The following is a 13,134-nucleotide window of genomic DNA, read 5'->3' as shown; positions in this document are numbered from 1 at the left end:
AGATGGATACAGTCTGGATGGAGAGCTGATGTGACTTATTATTCTGCCCGTGAGAAGCCCTGCACAATTTTCATTCATGCTTACAGCACCAAATGGTACTTTGAGCTGCCACTGGAATGAAAAATACAGTGCAAATATAAATCCATTTTGGCAACGCTTGACTTTTTTTCTGAGGGTATACAACTTTGGGGTCTGAATCACTTGATGATAAAAAAGATACACAGACAGTTTTTCATTCATTTAACAAATATTAGCTGAGAACCCAGAAACTGTGCCCTAGGGATGTTGAAGTGAAAGTGTTACATGAGCTGAGACCTGACTTACCAGCTGTGTTGATCTAGAAGGAAGAGAGATCTAAGTTAGGGCCACTGCCTAAGCTTGAGGGGGCTTGCAGTATCTGTGGGAACCTGCATTCTCTTCTTCTCTGAAAATCATTAAAATTATATTTCAATTTTAAAATTTTGTTATGATGAGGTGCCTATGAAGATGTCAGCAGTGTGGTTATCCTGAGTGGCTTCCACACTGCTTGAGCCAGAATGCACACCCTATTCATAACCAGTCTGAGCAAGTTGTAACCCCAGATGGTCCTGCTGTCTCGTGTTAGGGTTGTAGACCTTTCAGTTGAATGTTAAGGATGGGATCCAAGGACCAGCCCTTGTGTCGATAGAATTATTTAAAGTGGCCAGGGATACAAAATCCTGGGGCAAAAGAAATCCATTTCTTGGACAGGTGCGGTGGCTCATGGCTGTAATCCCAGCACTTTGGGAGGCCGAGGCGGGCAGATCATGAGGTCAAGAGATTGAGACCATCCTGACCAACATGGTGAGACCCCATCTCTACTAAAAATACAAAAATTAGCTGGGCGTAGTGTTGGGCACCTGTAGTCGCAGCTACTTGGTAGGCTGAGGCAGGAGAATCACTTGAACCTGGGCGGCAGAGGTTGCAGTGAGCAGAGATCGTGCCACAGCACTCCAGCCTGATGACAGAGCAAGACTCCATCTCAAAAAAAAAAAAAGAAAAAAAAAGAAAAGAAAAGAAAAGAAAAAGAAAAAGAAAAAGAAATCCATTTCTCAGAGACACAAAATGGAAGAACTAAGTCTGCCCCCAAATTCAAGGCGTGGAGCAGGGCAGATCATGCATAACAAAATGGAGAGAGTCAGAAGGTGCAATGATGCATGGCTGGAGCCCAGAATAAGCCAAAAATTGAGCAAAAAGGAGCCAAGAAAGTTTCTGAAAATGGAGATGGAGCGTCATCAGTATTAAGCCTGAATGCACAGATGGATAGATTGGCTTTTGGATGATGTCATGGGGTAAGGGTGGACACACGTACGTTTAGGCATCACCTTGAGTGGAAAAAAGAGAGCATGATAGCTGGAGAAAGAGCATCCAAGTATTTCTATGGGAAAGAGCTCTGATATCACCTCGAGATTGGAAAGCTTCTCACATCCTTCCAAGGGAATCACTGCTCCATTCTGGAAAAAAAAAATCAGTATTTAATATTGCTTTGGAGAATTTCTAGTTCTTCATGTAACAAATCCTTTGAAATTGCACTGAAGTTACACTTGAATGTACTGTATTTGCCTGCCATTTACTAATTCACATGGGCTGTTCTTTCTAATCTCTACATCACAGCAAAATCCTTTTCATGCTCCATTTCCTGGACACTACAGCCTCTTATTTTGTAGATAATGTTCTCTTTTTCTACTATGATTCCAAATGACTGGAAAAAAAATATACAAGTCTCAACCAGCCCCATGTAATAACCTGCCTACTGCCACAATATGGGTTGCTGAGTGCTTTTTGTTTACTATTTTACTCCATGTAAGACGGTTACATGTCAAAGATTTTTACAATGTTGGAGGCTTTTAGAAGATCAAGAGTGGATAAAGAGATGTGATCTGACTTTAGACTTTTTGATTTTGGCCTGGTTTGTCATTTGTCTCCACTTGTTTCTTCCAAACAATCCACTATATTTTTCTGCAATTTTATTGTACTTACAATTTTAAATATTTTCTTAAAGTACAACATTACAGCATGATGTATTTTTTTTTCCAAAATTTGCCACAGCAATATATCTGGTCCCCAGTAGTCTTTCAGAATTTTGCCAATCCCCAGCCAGAGATAGAGTAAATTTTTTCCTCACTTTGAAATTGGATGGGCGTTTGTGGCTGTCTTGATGAACAAAATTCAGGGCTAGTGACACTACACAGCTTGGAGACAAGGTCATAAAAGACAATATGGCTTCCACCTGACTCTCCAAGCTTATCTTTAAAACCCAGTCGCCATGTTGTGGGGAAGCCCAGACCACATGAGGAGGCCTCATGTAGGTGTTCCAGGCAAAAGCCCCAACTAAAGTTTCACCCAAAGCTAGCACCATTTCAATTCAATTTTAGCCAGCATCAATTGGAAGACATGGAAGTGAGAAAGCCTCACATAATCCTAGCCCCCAGCCTTCCAGCAGCCCCAGCTGATGATGAATGTAGTGAACACAAGTTATCCCTGCCAGGCTCTTCCCAAATTGCAGATTCATGAGAAAAGTTAATGTTGCTTTAAGCCACCAAGTTTTGCAGTGATTTGTTACCCATTACTGGGTGACTAGAACAAACACTCACACAGAAGACACATGTCATAATTATACAGGTTGATGAATTTTCACAAACTGAACATAGCCATGTAACCAGCACTCAGATCAAAAAAATAGCTTCTCAGAAGCCTCATTACTCTTCTGGTCCTCCCTCCAAAAGATAGCTACCATCCTAACATTTTTTGCCTAATTAATGTTTTTGCCTATCCCAGTGAAATTTCTTTTTTGCCTATTTTAGTATTGACCAAAGCTGTCACATGGTTGTTGTGACCCCATTAGCAGCAACTTGCCCAGGACAATGAGGTAAGATCCCAGCCAAGGAACTCCTGCCTCTGGGAGGGTTCCCAGTTAGAAGAGGATTGCTGTGTGCTATGGACTGAACCACATCCCCTTAGAATTCATGTTTGGAAGCCTTAATCCCCAGCATGATGGTATTTGGAAATAGGACCTTACAGGAGGTAATTAAAGATAAATGAGGTCACAAGGGTGTGGCCCTAACCAAGAGGCATAGTGCCCTTAGAAGCAGAGGAGACACCAGTAGAACTTGCACACAGAGGGAAGGCCACAGTCAGAAGGCAGCTGTTTAAAAGCCAGCAAGAGAGACCTCACTAGAAACCAAACCTGCTGGCACCTTGATCTGGGACTTTCAGCCTCCATAACTGTGATAAAATGAATTTCTGTCATTGAAGCCACCTAGTCTGTAATATTTTGCTAAGGCAGCGTGAGCAGGATTATACTGGATAATCAATGAAGCCTAACACCACTGTGGTGGAGAGCTTAGTTGAAAATGGAAAAACTGCCGGGAACAGTGGCTCATGCCTATAATCTCAGCACTTTGGGAGGCCAAGGCAGGCGGATCACTTGAGGTCAAGAGCTCAAGACCAGCCTGGCCAATATGGCAAAACACCATCTCTACTAAAAATACAAAAATTAGCCAGGCGTGGTGCCAGGCACCTGCAATCCCAGCTACTCAGGAGGCTGAGGCATGAGAATTGCTTGAACCCACCCGGGAAGTGGAGATTGCAGTGAGCCAAGATCATGCTACTGACTCCAGCCTGGGTGACAGAGCAAGACTCTGTCTCAAAAAAAAATAAAAAATAGAAAAAAGAAAGAAAAGAAAGGAAGGAAGGAAAGAAGTAAGGAAGGAAGGAAGGAAGGAAGGAAGGAAAGAAAGAAAGAAAGAAAGAAAAGGAAGGAAGGGAGAGAAAGAAAGAGGGAGAGAGAGAAAGAAAGAAAAAAGAAAGAAAAAGAAAAAAAGAAAGAAAGAAAGAAAGAAAGAAAGAAAGAGCAAGCAAGCAAGCCACCTGTAATCCCAGCTACTTGGGAGACTGAGGCATGAGAATCGCTTGAACCCAGGAGGTGGAGGTTGCAGCGAACCGAGATCATTCCACTGACTGGGTGACAGACTGAGACTTCATCTAAAAAAAAAAATAGGAAAAAAGTAAGAAAGAAGGAAAGAAGGAAAGAAAGAAGGAAGGAAGGAGGGAGGGAGGGAGGGAAGGGAGGGAGGGAGGGAAGGAGGGAGGGAGGAAGGAAGGAAGGAAGGAAGGAAGGAAGGAAGGAAGGAAGGAAGGAAGGGAAATGGAAGAACTGAGGCTGAATCTCCCCAAATCTGAATGACAGAGAAGAAGGCATGTTTGGGAGTTGACGATCATTAGACATGTTTAGAGTACCTACTCAAGCCGTTGACACTCCAGGACTAATGCCTCTCACAGCCATTGACGGTAGAGAAAGCCTATGGGTTTTTAACTATAGTAGTTGACTGCCGCCCTGACCACAGTTGATGGGAAGAGGGGTGGGAAGCTGATCTAATTTGTGCCAAATGAATTTAACTTCTCTTTCTGAAGAATCAGAGAACCTATACATAGCCCAAACAGCTGTAGACACCAGAGCTCCGTGGTCACATAATCCCAGAAGTTATAGCTGACTTGACTGGAACATATGCATGATGACAAATAAGCCACCAAAAAAAAAAAAAAAAAATCAGGACAAAGATAGCAGGATCATGAGACAGATACTCTAAGAGATGCCCATATCGTATTCTGAAATGCAGGGGGAGAGAGAGCAGAGGTATAAAGACAGAGACCTGGGGGTACTTCCTGCAAAGGGTACTGTGAGACTCCCTTCTCTTCTTCTAATCCATTTTTTTAAATTTTTTATTTTATTTTATTTTGAGACAGGGTCGGTCTCACTCTGTCACCCAGGCTGGAGTGCAGTGGCACCATCACAACTCATTGCAGCCTTGACCTCCCAGGCTCAGGCAATCCTCCCACCTCAGCCTCCCAAGTAGCTGTGACTACCTGCATGCACCACCATGCCCAGCTAATTTTTGTATTTTTTCTAGAGATGGGGTTTCACTAGGCTGCCCAGGCTGGTCTCGAACTCTGGAGCTCAAGTGATCCTCCTGCCTTGGACTCCCAAAGTGCTGGGATTACAAGCATGAGCCACTGCATCCGGCCAAATCTATTTCTTTATACTGAGCTGTTTGGCTGTACTGGGTGGCCAGGCATGTGGAACACTGGACCCAGTGCTGACAGAGGCAATCCAGACCCTAACTGCTTTGAACCTAAAACAGTTAACACACCCTCTTGCCTATTCAGAACTGATTCTGGACAATTGACAGAATTGAGGCTGAAAATTAAAGACACTAACTCACTTTCCAGAATCATACAAGCACAGCATTTCTACAGATTTTCTTTTCTTTGTTTCTTTTTTTTTTTTTTTTTTTTTTTGAGATGGAGTCTCGCTCTGTCACCAAGGCTGGAGTGCAGTGGCACGATCTCAGCTCACTGCAACCTCTGCCTCTTGGGTTCAAACGATTCCCCTGCCTCAGCCTCCTGAGTAGCTGGGCTTACAGGTGCGTGCCACCCTGCCTGGCTAATTTTTGTATTTTTAGTAGAAACGGGTTTCACTGTGTTAGCCAGGATGGTCTCGATCTCCCGACCTCGTGATCTGCCCGCCTCGCCCTCCCAAAGTGCTGGGATTACAGGTGTGAGCCACCATGCCCAGCCACTTCTACTAATTTTCTAAGCATCTCAGGATTAGTCAGAGGCTTTCCGCACTTTGTATATATCATATCATTTAGCATTGTGAAAATGCTCTCAAGGTATACTTTCTAGTCTGTCCTCTTATTATTTATTTATTTGAGATGGAATCTCACTTTGTTGCCCAGGCTGGAGTGCAGTGGCACAGTCTCGGCTCACTGCAACCTCTGCTCCTGGGTTCAAGCGATTCTCCTGCCTCAGCCTCTGGGGTAGCTGGGATCACAGGTGCGTGCCACCACACCCAGCCGATTTTGTATTTTTAGTAGAGACATGGTTTCACCATGTTGGCCAGGCTGGTCTCAAACTCCTGACCTCAGGTGATCTGCCTGCCTCGGCCTCCCGAAGTGCTGGGATTACAGGCGTGAGCCACCACACCCGGCCTGTCCTCTTATTATTTGTTGATGGATCTCTTTGCTTAGTTGATTGAGAACTTCCTCAAATCAAGCACTGTACCCCAATCAACTGCACAGTCTATTGGGTTTAAACCCAGGGACCATGCACATGAAATGTTCAATGTCTATAAATGAATAATTTTGTTAAAAAAATTTTTTATAAAGACCTGGTTTCTCTTCTTGTGTTGTTACTAATTTGCTGTGTCACCTTAGGCAAATCAATAAACTATTCTGGGCTTTGGTGTGCTGATAAAGAAAATAAAGACATTGGGCTATACCTTCTTTTAGGTCTTTTTAAGCTTTGCCTCAATGTACTCTATTTATATTCTGGCAAAGCTGTGAACTACTTATAGAAGAAAAATCAAAACCTCAGTGGCAGCGACCTCAAGGTAGTATCTAAATTAGGCTGTGATCTGTCCATCTGTTTATTTTGGAGATCAGTCATGTTCCTGTTTCAGAACACTGATCCTGCCTATCGCCTCTTCCCCCGGAGGCTGCCTGGCGTCCCATTTCAATCTTGTCTTATGTAGCTGGCTGATGTTTGATCTTCAGTTCACATTTGTTCCTGCTCTTATCACTCTTGGGAGGCTGTTATTACCCTCTTCCAATGCCATCAAAGGTCTTTAATGCCTACCTTTCAACATGTTGTGTGTCATCTTGTAGACACTGCTGAATGTTAGCTTAGCATTGCCCAGGGACATCCCAGACCTGGTGAATGACAAATGAGAAATGAATTGAAATTTCTCTCTTTTAACTGGTCTCAAAATAGAATGTCCAAATCATAAGGTTGTCTGCCCTTTTGGTGAAGGGATTCCTTAGTATAATTTCTTCACATCTCTGTCTCCAGAACCAAGGGCTTGTGGGTGCAATGGAACAAAACTGATCTGAGAGCCAGGCACCTCTCCAAGTCTCAGTTCCACCACTAACTAGCTTAAGTCTGCATTACACTGTAAGACACTCAACATCATTTATTTCTAGATACTATACACAGATGTTCTAAGCTTGCCTTACAGATTGTGCCTAAATTGTGCCTAAACTTGCCCAAAGTGCCTAAACTAGGTAGGCTCATGTAGTATCACAGTTTGCTATACTAGATGCTCTGGATGGATAAATACAATTAGACCCATAGCTTCCAATCACAGATTGCTTATCTCTAAACTGCAGTCTTATAGGCAGCATTCCCAAAGCATGTTCCATAGAGCACAAGAGGCACAAGTGCCTTCTTCAAAGCAGGGCTCCATGGTGTAGTGGACACTGTCATGTGCTACCCAGAACTTCAGCTCCTGGACAGAGGCACCCATTCCCTCAGCTGCTCCATCTCCAGAACTTGCCCTCAGCTGAAGAGAACTGCCTTATTCAAAGCCACACTCCCTTCCCAAGACAGCCTGCATCCAATGCATCCAATGGTCAACATGGGGTAGCTCTGGGGAGGTGGCAGTGGTCTCCAAAAAGAGAGAAAGAAGGAGAGTGGCTAGGGCTGAAAACCTACCTATTGGGTACTATGTTTGCTATTTGGGCGATGGGCTTGATAGAAATCCAAACCTCGCAATTTGCAGCATACTCATGTAACAAACCTGCATGTGTTTGAACCTAAAATAAAAACAAGCAAATGAAAAATTGATCGTGTATTCATAAAGACATTTTTAGAAAAGGAAGGCACTGGCTGGGCATGGTAACTCATGCCTTTAATCCCAGCATTGTGGGTGGCCAAGGCCATTGGATCACCTGAGGTCAGGAGTTCGAGACCAGCCTGGCCAACATGGTGAAACGTTGTCTTTACTAAAAATACAAAAATTAGCCTGGTGTGGTTGTGCCCACCTGTAATCCCAGCTACTAGGGAGGCTGACGAAGGAGAATCGCTTGAACCTGGGAGGCAGATGTTGCAGTGAGCCGAGACCGTACCACTGCACTCCAGCCTGGGCAACAGAGCAAGACTCTGTCTCAAAAAATAACAATAATAATAATAAAGAAAAGAAGGCACCATTTTCATCAGATTTTCAGAGTGATCCCCCTAACACTCAGAACAAATATGTCATATAGAAATGAAAAATAAATTAGCCTATTAATTAACTGCTGAGGGGATCTTCCTTGCTCACATTCCAGCTCAAACCTTTTTATTTTTTTAACTTTGAAGAATGCTAGCATCCTAATGCAATTTCTCTTCACCCCCCAATATTGGGAAATATCCGGCTTATGCTTCCTTTTCTTCATGCATCTCCCTCCTACTCTCAGGCACATCTATTTGCTCAGTGATGTGGGTTGCGCTTGTCAATAATGGCACTTACAGTTCAGAGTAATGATCTCTACTCGCCTTTCCCATCTGTTATTTCCATACGCCTGACGTCTTCATAGTAGCTTTTCAGGGAATAAGAAGACGCTCCTTTACAAACCATCCTTCTCTCTCTAAATACTTAATGTCGACATTGTTTGGGCTGCTCTTTATGAAACGAAGCATCATGACTGAAGCCATCATTCTGACTCTTTGTAATAATCACAGCTCAATTTTCCAGCCGAGGCTGATTTCTGGCAGGCCTGTGGTCAGGACCATACATTCATTGGACTTCCTGTCATCTCCATCTTTAGATTCCAGCTCTGTTTGGAACAGTTAATTTCCCTCATTTGCAATGTCACTTCCACCATCCTACCTCGTATATCATCCTCACATGAGCTCAGGGCTGCCCTTCCGAGAGATCCCAAAGCATCCCCGGCTCCTCTAGAGTAGGGAGGAGCTAGTGGGTGTCATGGGGACACCAGGCCTCTGTCTATTTGAAATCTTGTTTTTTTTTTTGAGATAGAGTCTCACTCTGTCATCCAGACTGGAGTGCAGTGGCACAACCTCGGCTCACTGCAACCTCCGCCTCCCAGGTTCAAGCAATTCTCCTGTCTCAGCTTCCCATGTAGCTGGGATTACAGGCACCCGCCACCATGCCCAGCTAATTTTTATATTTTTAGTAGAGACAGGGTTTCACCACATTGGTCAGGCTGGTCTCGAACTCCTGACCACAAATGATCCGCCCACCTTGGCCTCCCAAAGTGCTGGGATTACAGGCATGAACCACTGTGCCCCAGCCCCATTTGAAATCTGAGTCAGCACAGCCTGGAGACCTGCAGGCACCCACCAGCGATGCAAACTCAGGGAGGAGGGAAAGGAACTCAGGAGGGAGAGCCACTGGGAGCAAACAGGAAATTCACCTTGACTGTTGGCTTAGATTCAGGAGAGTTGAAAGGGCCGGGCTGGAATCTGGAGAGAGCAATACCACCAGTCATTGTAGTAATCATAATATCTAACATTATCAGGCACTTTCTTTTTTTTTTTTTTTTTTTTTTTAGATGGAGTCTCACTCTGTTGCCCAGGCTAGAGTGCAATGGCGCCATCTTGGCTCACTGCAACCTCCACCTCCTGGGTTCAAGCAATTCTCCTGCTTCAGCCTCCCGAGTAGCTGGGACTACAGGTGCCCACCACTATGCCTGGCTAATTTTTGTATTTTTAGTATAGACAGGGTTTCACCATGTTAATCAGACTTGTCTCGAACTCCTGACCTCAGGTGATCCACCAGCCTCAGCCTCCCAAAGTGCTGGGATTATAGGTGTGAGCCATCACGCCTAGCCATCAAGCATTTTCTATACATCAGATACTGTATTTAGTACCCTACAGGCTGGGCAAGGTGGCTCACGACTGTAATCCCAGCACTTTGGGAGGCTGAGGTGGAAGTTTCGCTTGAGGCCAGGAATTTCAGACCAGCCTGGGCAGCAAAGCAAAACTCCATCTCTACAAAATAATTTTTAAAAAACTAGCCAGGTGTGGTGGTGCATGCCTCTAGTCCTAGGTACTCAGGAGGCTGAGGTGGAGGATGGCTTGAGATCAGGAGTTCAAGGCTGAAGTGAGCTATGATTGCACCACTGCACTCCAGCCTGGGTGACAAAGCGAGACCTTCTCTCAACAACAACAACAAAATAAGTACTTTGCATGCATGAAGTCATTTATTCCCCATGACAATCCTATAAGATAGATACTATCATTTCTTCATTTTTCAGATGAGTAAACTGAGACACAGAGAAGAATTCAGATACGATTCTGCTCGGTGCCAAGGGGCACCGACCTGGTGAGTGCAGGCTGACAGATGAGTTTTAAGGCATTGACAGTAACAAAAGTTGCTGGCTGAGCGCGGTGGCTCACGCCTGTAATCCCAGCACTTTGGGAAGCCGAGGCTGGCAGATCACCTGAGGTCAGGAGTTCGAGACCAGCCTGGGCAACGTGGTGAAACCCCGTCTTTACTAAAAATATAAAAATTAGCCAGGCATGGTGACACATGCCTGTAATCCCAGCTACACGGGAGGCTGAGGCAGGAGAATCACTTGAACCCGGGAGGCGGAGGCTGCAGTGAGCCGAGATCGTGCCATTGCACTCCAGCCTGGGCAAAAAGAGTGAAACTCCATCTCAAAATATAATAATAATAAAAGTTGCAAAGGCTCAGATTAAAGATTGGAAACCCAAAGCCAGTCAGTGGTTAGGGGTACAGAGTTAAAACTCTGGGCTGAATGGAGAGTCAAGAGGCAGGTCATGGCTTTGGCTCCAAGAAGAGACGCTGGAGCCAGGACTAAGGTCTGAGAGGGGACTGATGAGGATCAGGCCTAGCCGTGGGGATGGGAGTGACATGCTTCGCTAGGCGTGGAGGGAGTGCAGCTCTGTGGGTCTGTGGGTGTCCAGGCTCCAGCCCAGGCAGGACGTACATGGCTTTGGGAGCCACAGGAAGCTGAAATCTCTCAGAAAAGCTCAAAGCCACCCTGCCTGCCCAAAAATTGCACAGGACAAACCAAGACTTTGGGATACTGAGCCCCGCAGAGCAGGTGAGAACATGCTCCTTACTGACAGATGAGAACCAAGATTTCTCAGGCTTCCCACCTCGGGTGTAAGAGCTGGCAAGAGCTGCAACATGATCCAACCACTGCCTCTGCATTTGTGCTGAGAGCCAAAGAGAAGCAGAGGAGAAGGGCGGTAAGGACCACTGGTCTCTGGGAGCCCCCACCACCATGGCAGGTCTCTCTGGTGCTTTGGAGAGAGCTGCGATCGGGCCTGTGATGATGAATATTGAGTGTCAACTTGATTGCATTGAAGGATGCCAAGTATTGTTCCTGGGTGTGTCTATGAGGGTCTTGCCAAAGGGGAGTAACATTTGAGTCAGTGGACTGCGAGAGGCAGACCACCCTCAATGTGCGTGGGCACCATCTAAACAACTGTCAGCGCAGCTAGAATAAAGCAGACTCGCTGAGTCTTCCGGACTTCATCTTTCTTCCATGCTGGATGCTTCCTGCCCTTGAACGTCAGACTCCATGTTCTTCAGCTTTGGAACTCTTGGACTTACACCAGTGATTTGCCCGGGGCTCTTGGGCCTTTCAGCCACAGACTGAAGGCTGCGCTGCTGTCAGCTTCCCTACTTTTGAGGTTTTGGAACTTGGACAGATCCACCACTGTCTTTGCTCCTCAACTTGCAGACAGCCTGTCGTGGGACTTTACCTTGTAATTGTGTGAGTCAATTCTTCTTAATAAATTCCCTCTCATATATACATATATCCTATTAGTTCTGTCCCTTTAGAGAACTCTGACTAATACAGGGCCACTGCACTCCACCCTGGATGACAGAGCAAGATCCTGTCTCTAAAAAAAAAATGCTTTGCCATGGTCAGTTCCTCCAACCTGCTCATGGTGCATTTGGTCCCAGGCCTTGCCCTCTTCTGGTTGAACTCCAATTTTTTTAGCTGCTGAGGGTTTAAGATGGGCCCTATTCCAGGCATGTGCCACTGTGCTTGGCTATATATATTTTTTATATTATTCTGTAGAGATGGGATCTTGCTATGCTGCCCAGGCTGGTCTCAAACTCGTGGCCTCAAATAATCCTCCCACCTTGGCCTCCCAAAGCACTGGGATAATAAGTGTGAGCCACTGTGCCCAGGCTCCAGGGAATAGGCCCTGTTCCAGCACTTCTTTTTTGTTTGTTTGTTTGTTTGCTTGCTTGTTTTTTGAGATGGAGTCTTGCTCTGTTGCCCAGGCCGGAGTGCAATGATGCAATCTCAGCTCACTGCAACCTCCACCTCCCAGATTCAAGCAATTCTTGTGCCTCAGCCTCCTGAGGAACTGGGATTACAGGCACACGTTACCACGTCCGGCTAATTTTTGTATTTTTAGTAGAGACGGGGTTTCACCATCTTGGCCAGGCTGGTCTTGAACTGCTGACCTCAATCAAGTGATCCGCCCGCCTCAGCCTCTCAAAGTGCTGTGATTATGGGCGTGAACCACCATGTCCAGCCTATTCCAGCACTTCTTTAAGAGGAGACCCTTGAATACTGAGAAGTCCTTAAAGGCCAAGGAAATGGAGCTTTAGCAGTGAAATTTCAGGCAGAGAGTAAGGCACCTTTGTGAGAAAATGTCCTGAGGGTACAGGCCTGCTTTCCTGGGTGGGGTATGCTTTGAATGTTCTAAGAAAGATAAGGTATGCACTTACAGTTTTGCTGACATATGGTAGAATATTGGATCACCACAGAGGGAGAAGTTTACTGTGGCAGTGCAGCACCGTAACTGCACAGAGCAGCTGTCACTTTTCACCACCTAGAAGGGAATCAGTAACAACAATCCACTGTTCAGTCAGCACGCAAGAACTCTAGAGCCTCTGGACTGTCCGTCCCTACGTGTGTGTATGTGTTATTTCTTTCTTTCTCTCTCTTTCTCTCTTTCTTTCTTTCTTTTTCTTTCTTTCTTTATTTCTTTCTTTCTCTCTTTCTTTCTTTTTCCTTTCTTTCTTTCTTTTTTCATTCTTTCTTTCTTTTTTTGTTTTGTGTGTGTGACGGAGTCTTGCTCTGTTGACCAGTCTGGAGTGCAGTGGTGTTATCTTGGCTCACTGCAACCTTCACCTCCTGGGTTCAAGTGATTCTCCTGCCTCAGCCTCCCAAGTAGCTGGGACTATAGGCACCCACCATCATGCTCGGCTAATTTTTGTATTTATTTATTTATTTTTTTTTTAGTAGAGACAGAGTTTCACCATGTTGGCAAGTTTGGTCTCGAACTCCTGACCTCAGGTGCTCGGCCCACCTCAGCCTCCCAAAGTGGCTGGGATTACAG

General features: G+C 45.3%; 1 long non-coding RNA gene across 1 annotated transcript; it reads right to left on the bottom strand.

Annotated features, from left to right (window-relative positions):
• Positions 1-324: 324 nt before the first annotated feature.
• LOC109027707 (uncharacterized) lies at positions 325-12,608 on the bottom strand. The gene is made up of 6 exons (XR_002006732.2): positions 12,521-12,608; positions 9,213-9,261; positions 8,306-8,375; positions 6,655-6,728; positions 1,344-1,472; positions 325-424 (listed from the first exon to the last, which is right to left on the bottom strand). It is a non-coding gene; the product is annotated as an uncharacterized lncRNA (long non-coding RNA).
• Between the last annotated feature and the right edge of the window lie 526 nt (positions 12,609-13,134).

Source organism: Gorilla gorilla, chromosome 6, assembly GCF_029281585.2.
Source record: "Gorilla gorilla gorilla isolate KB3781 chromosome 6, NHGRI_mGorGor1-v2.1_pri, whole genome shotgun sequence".
Taxonomy (NCBI): Eukaryota; Metazoa; Chordata; class Mammalia; order Primates; family Hominidae; genus Gorilla; species Gorilla gorilla.
Note: the sequence above shows the minus strand (reverse complement) of the source record. Positions and strands in the feature narration are given on the sequence as shown.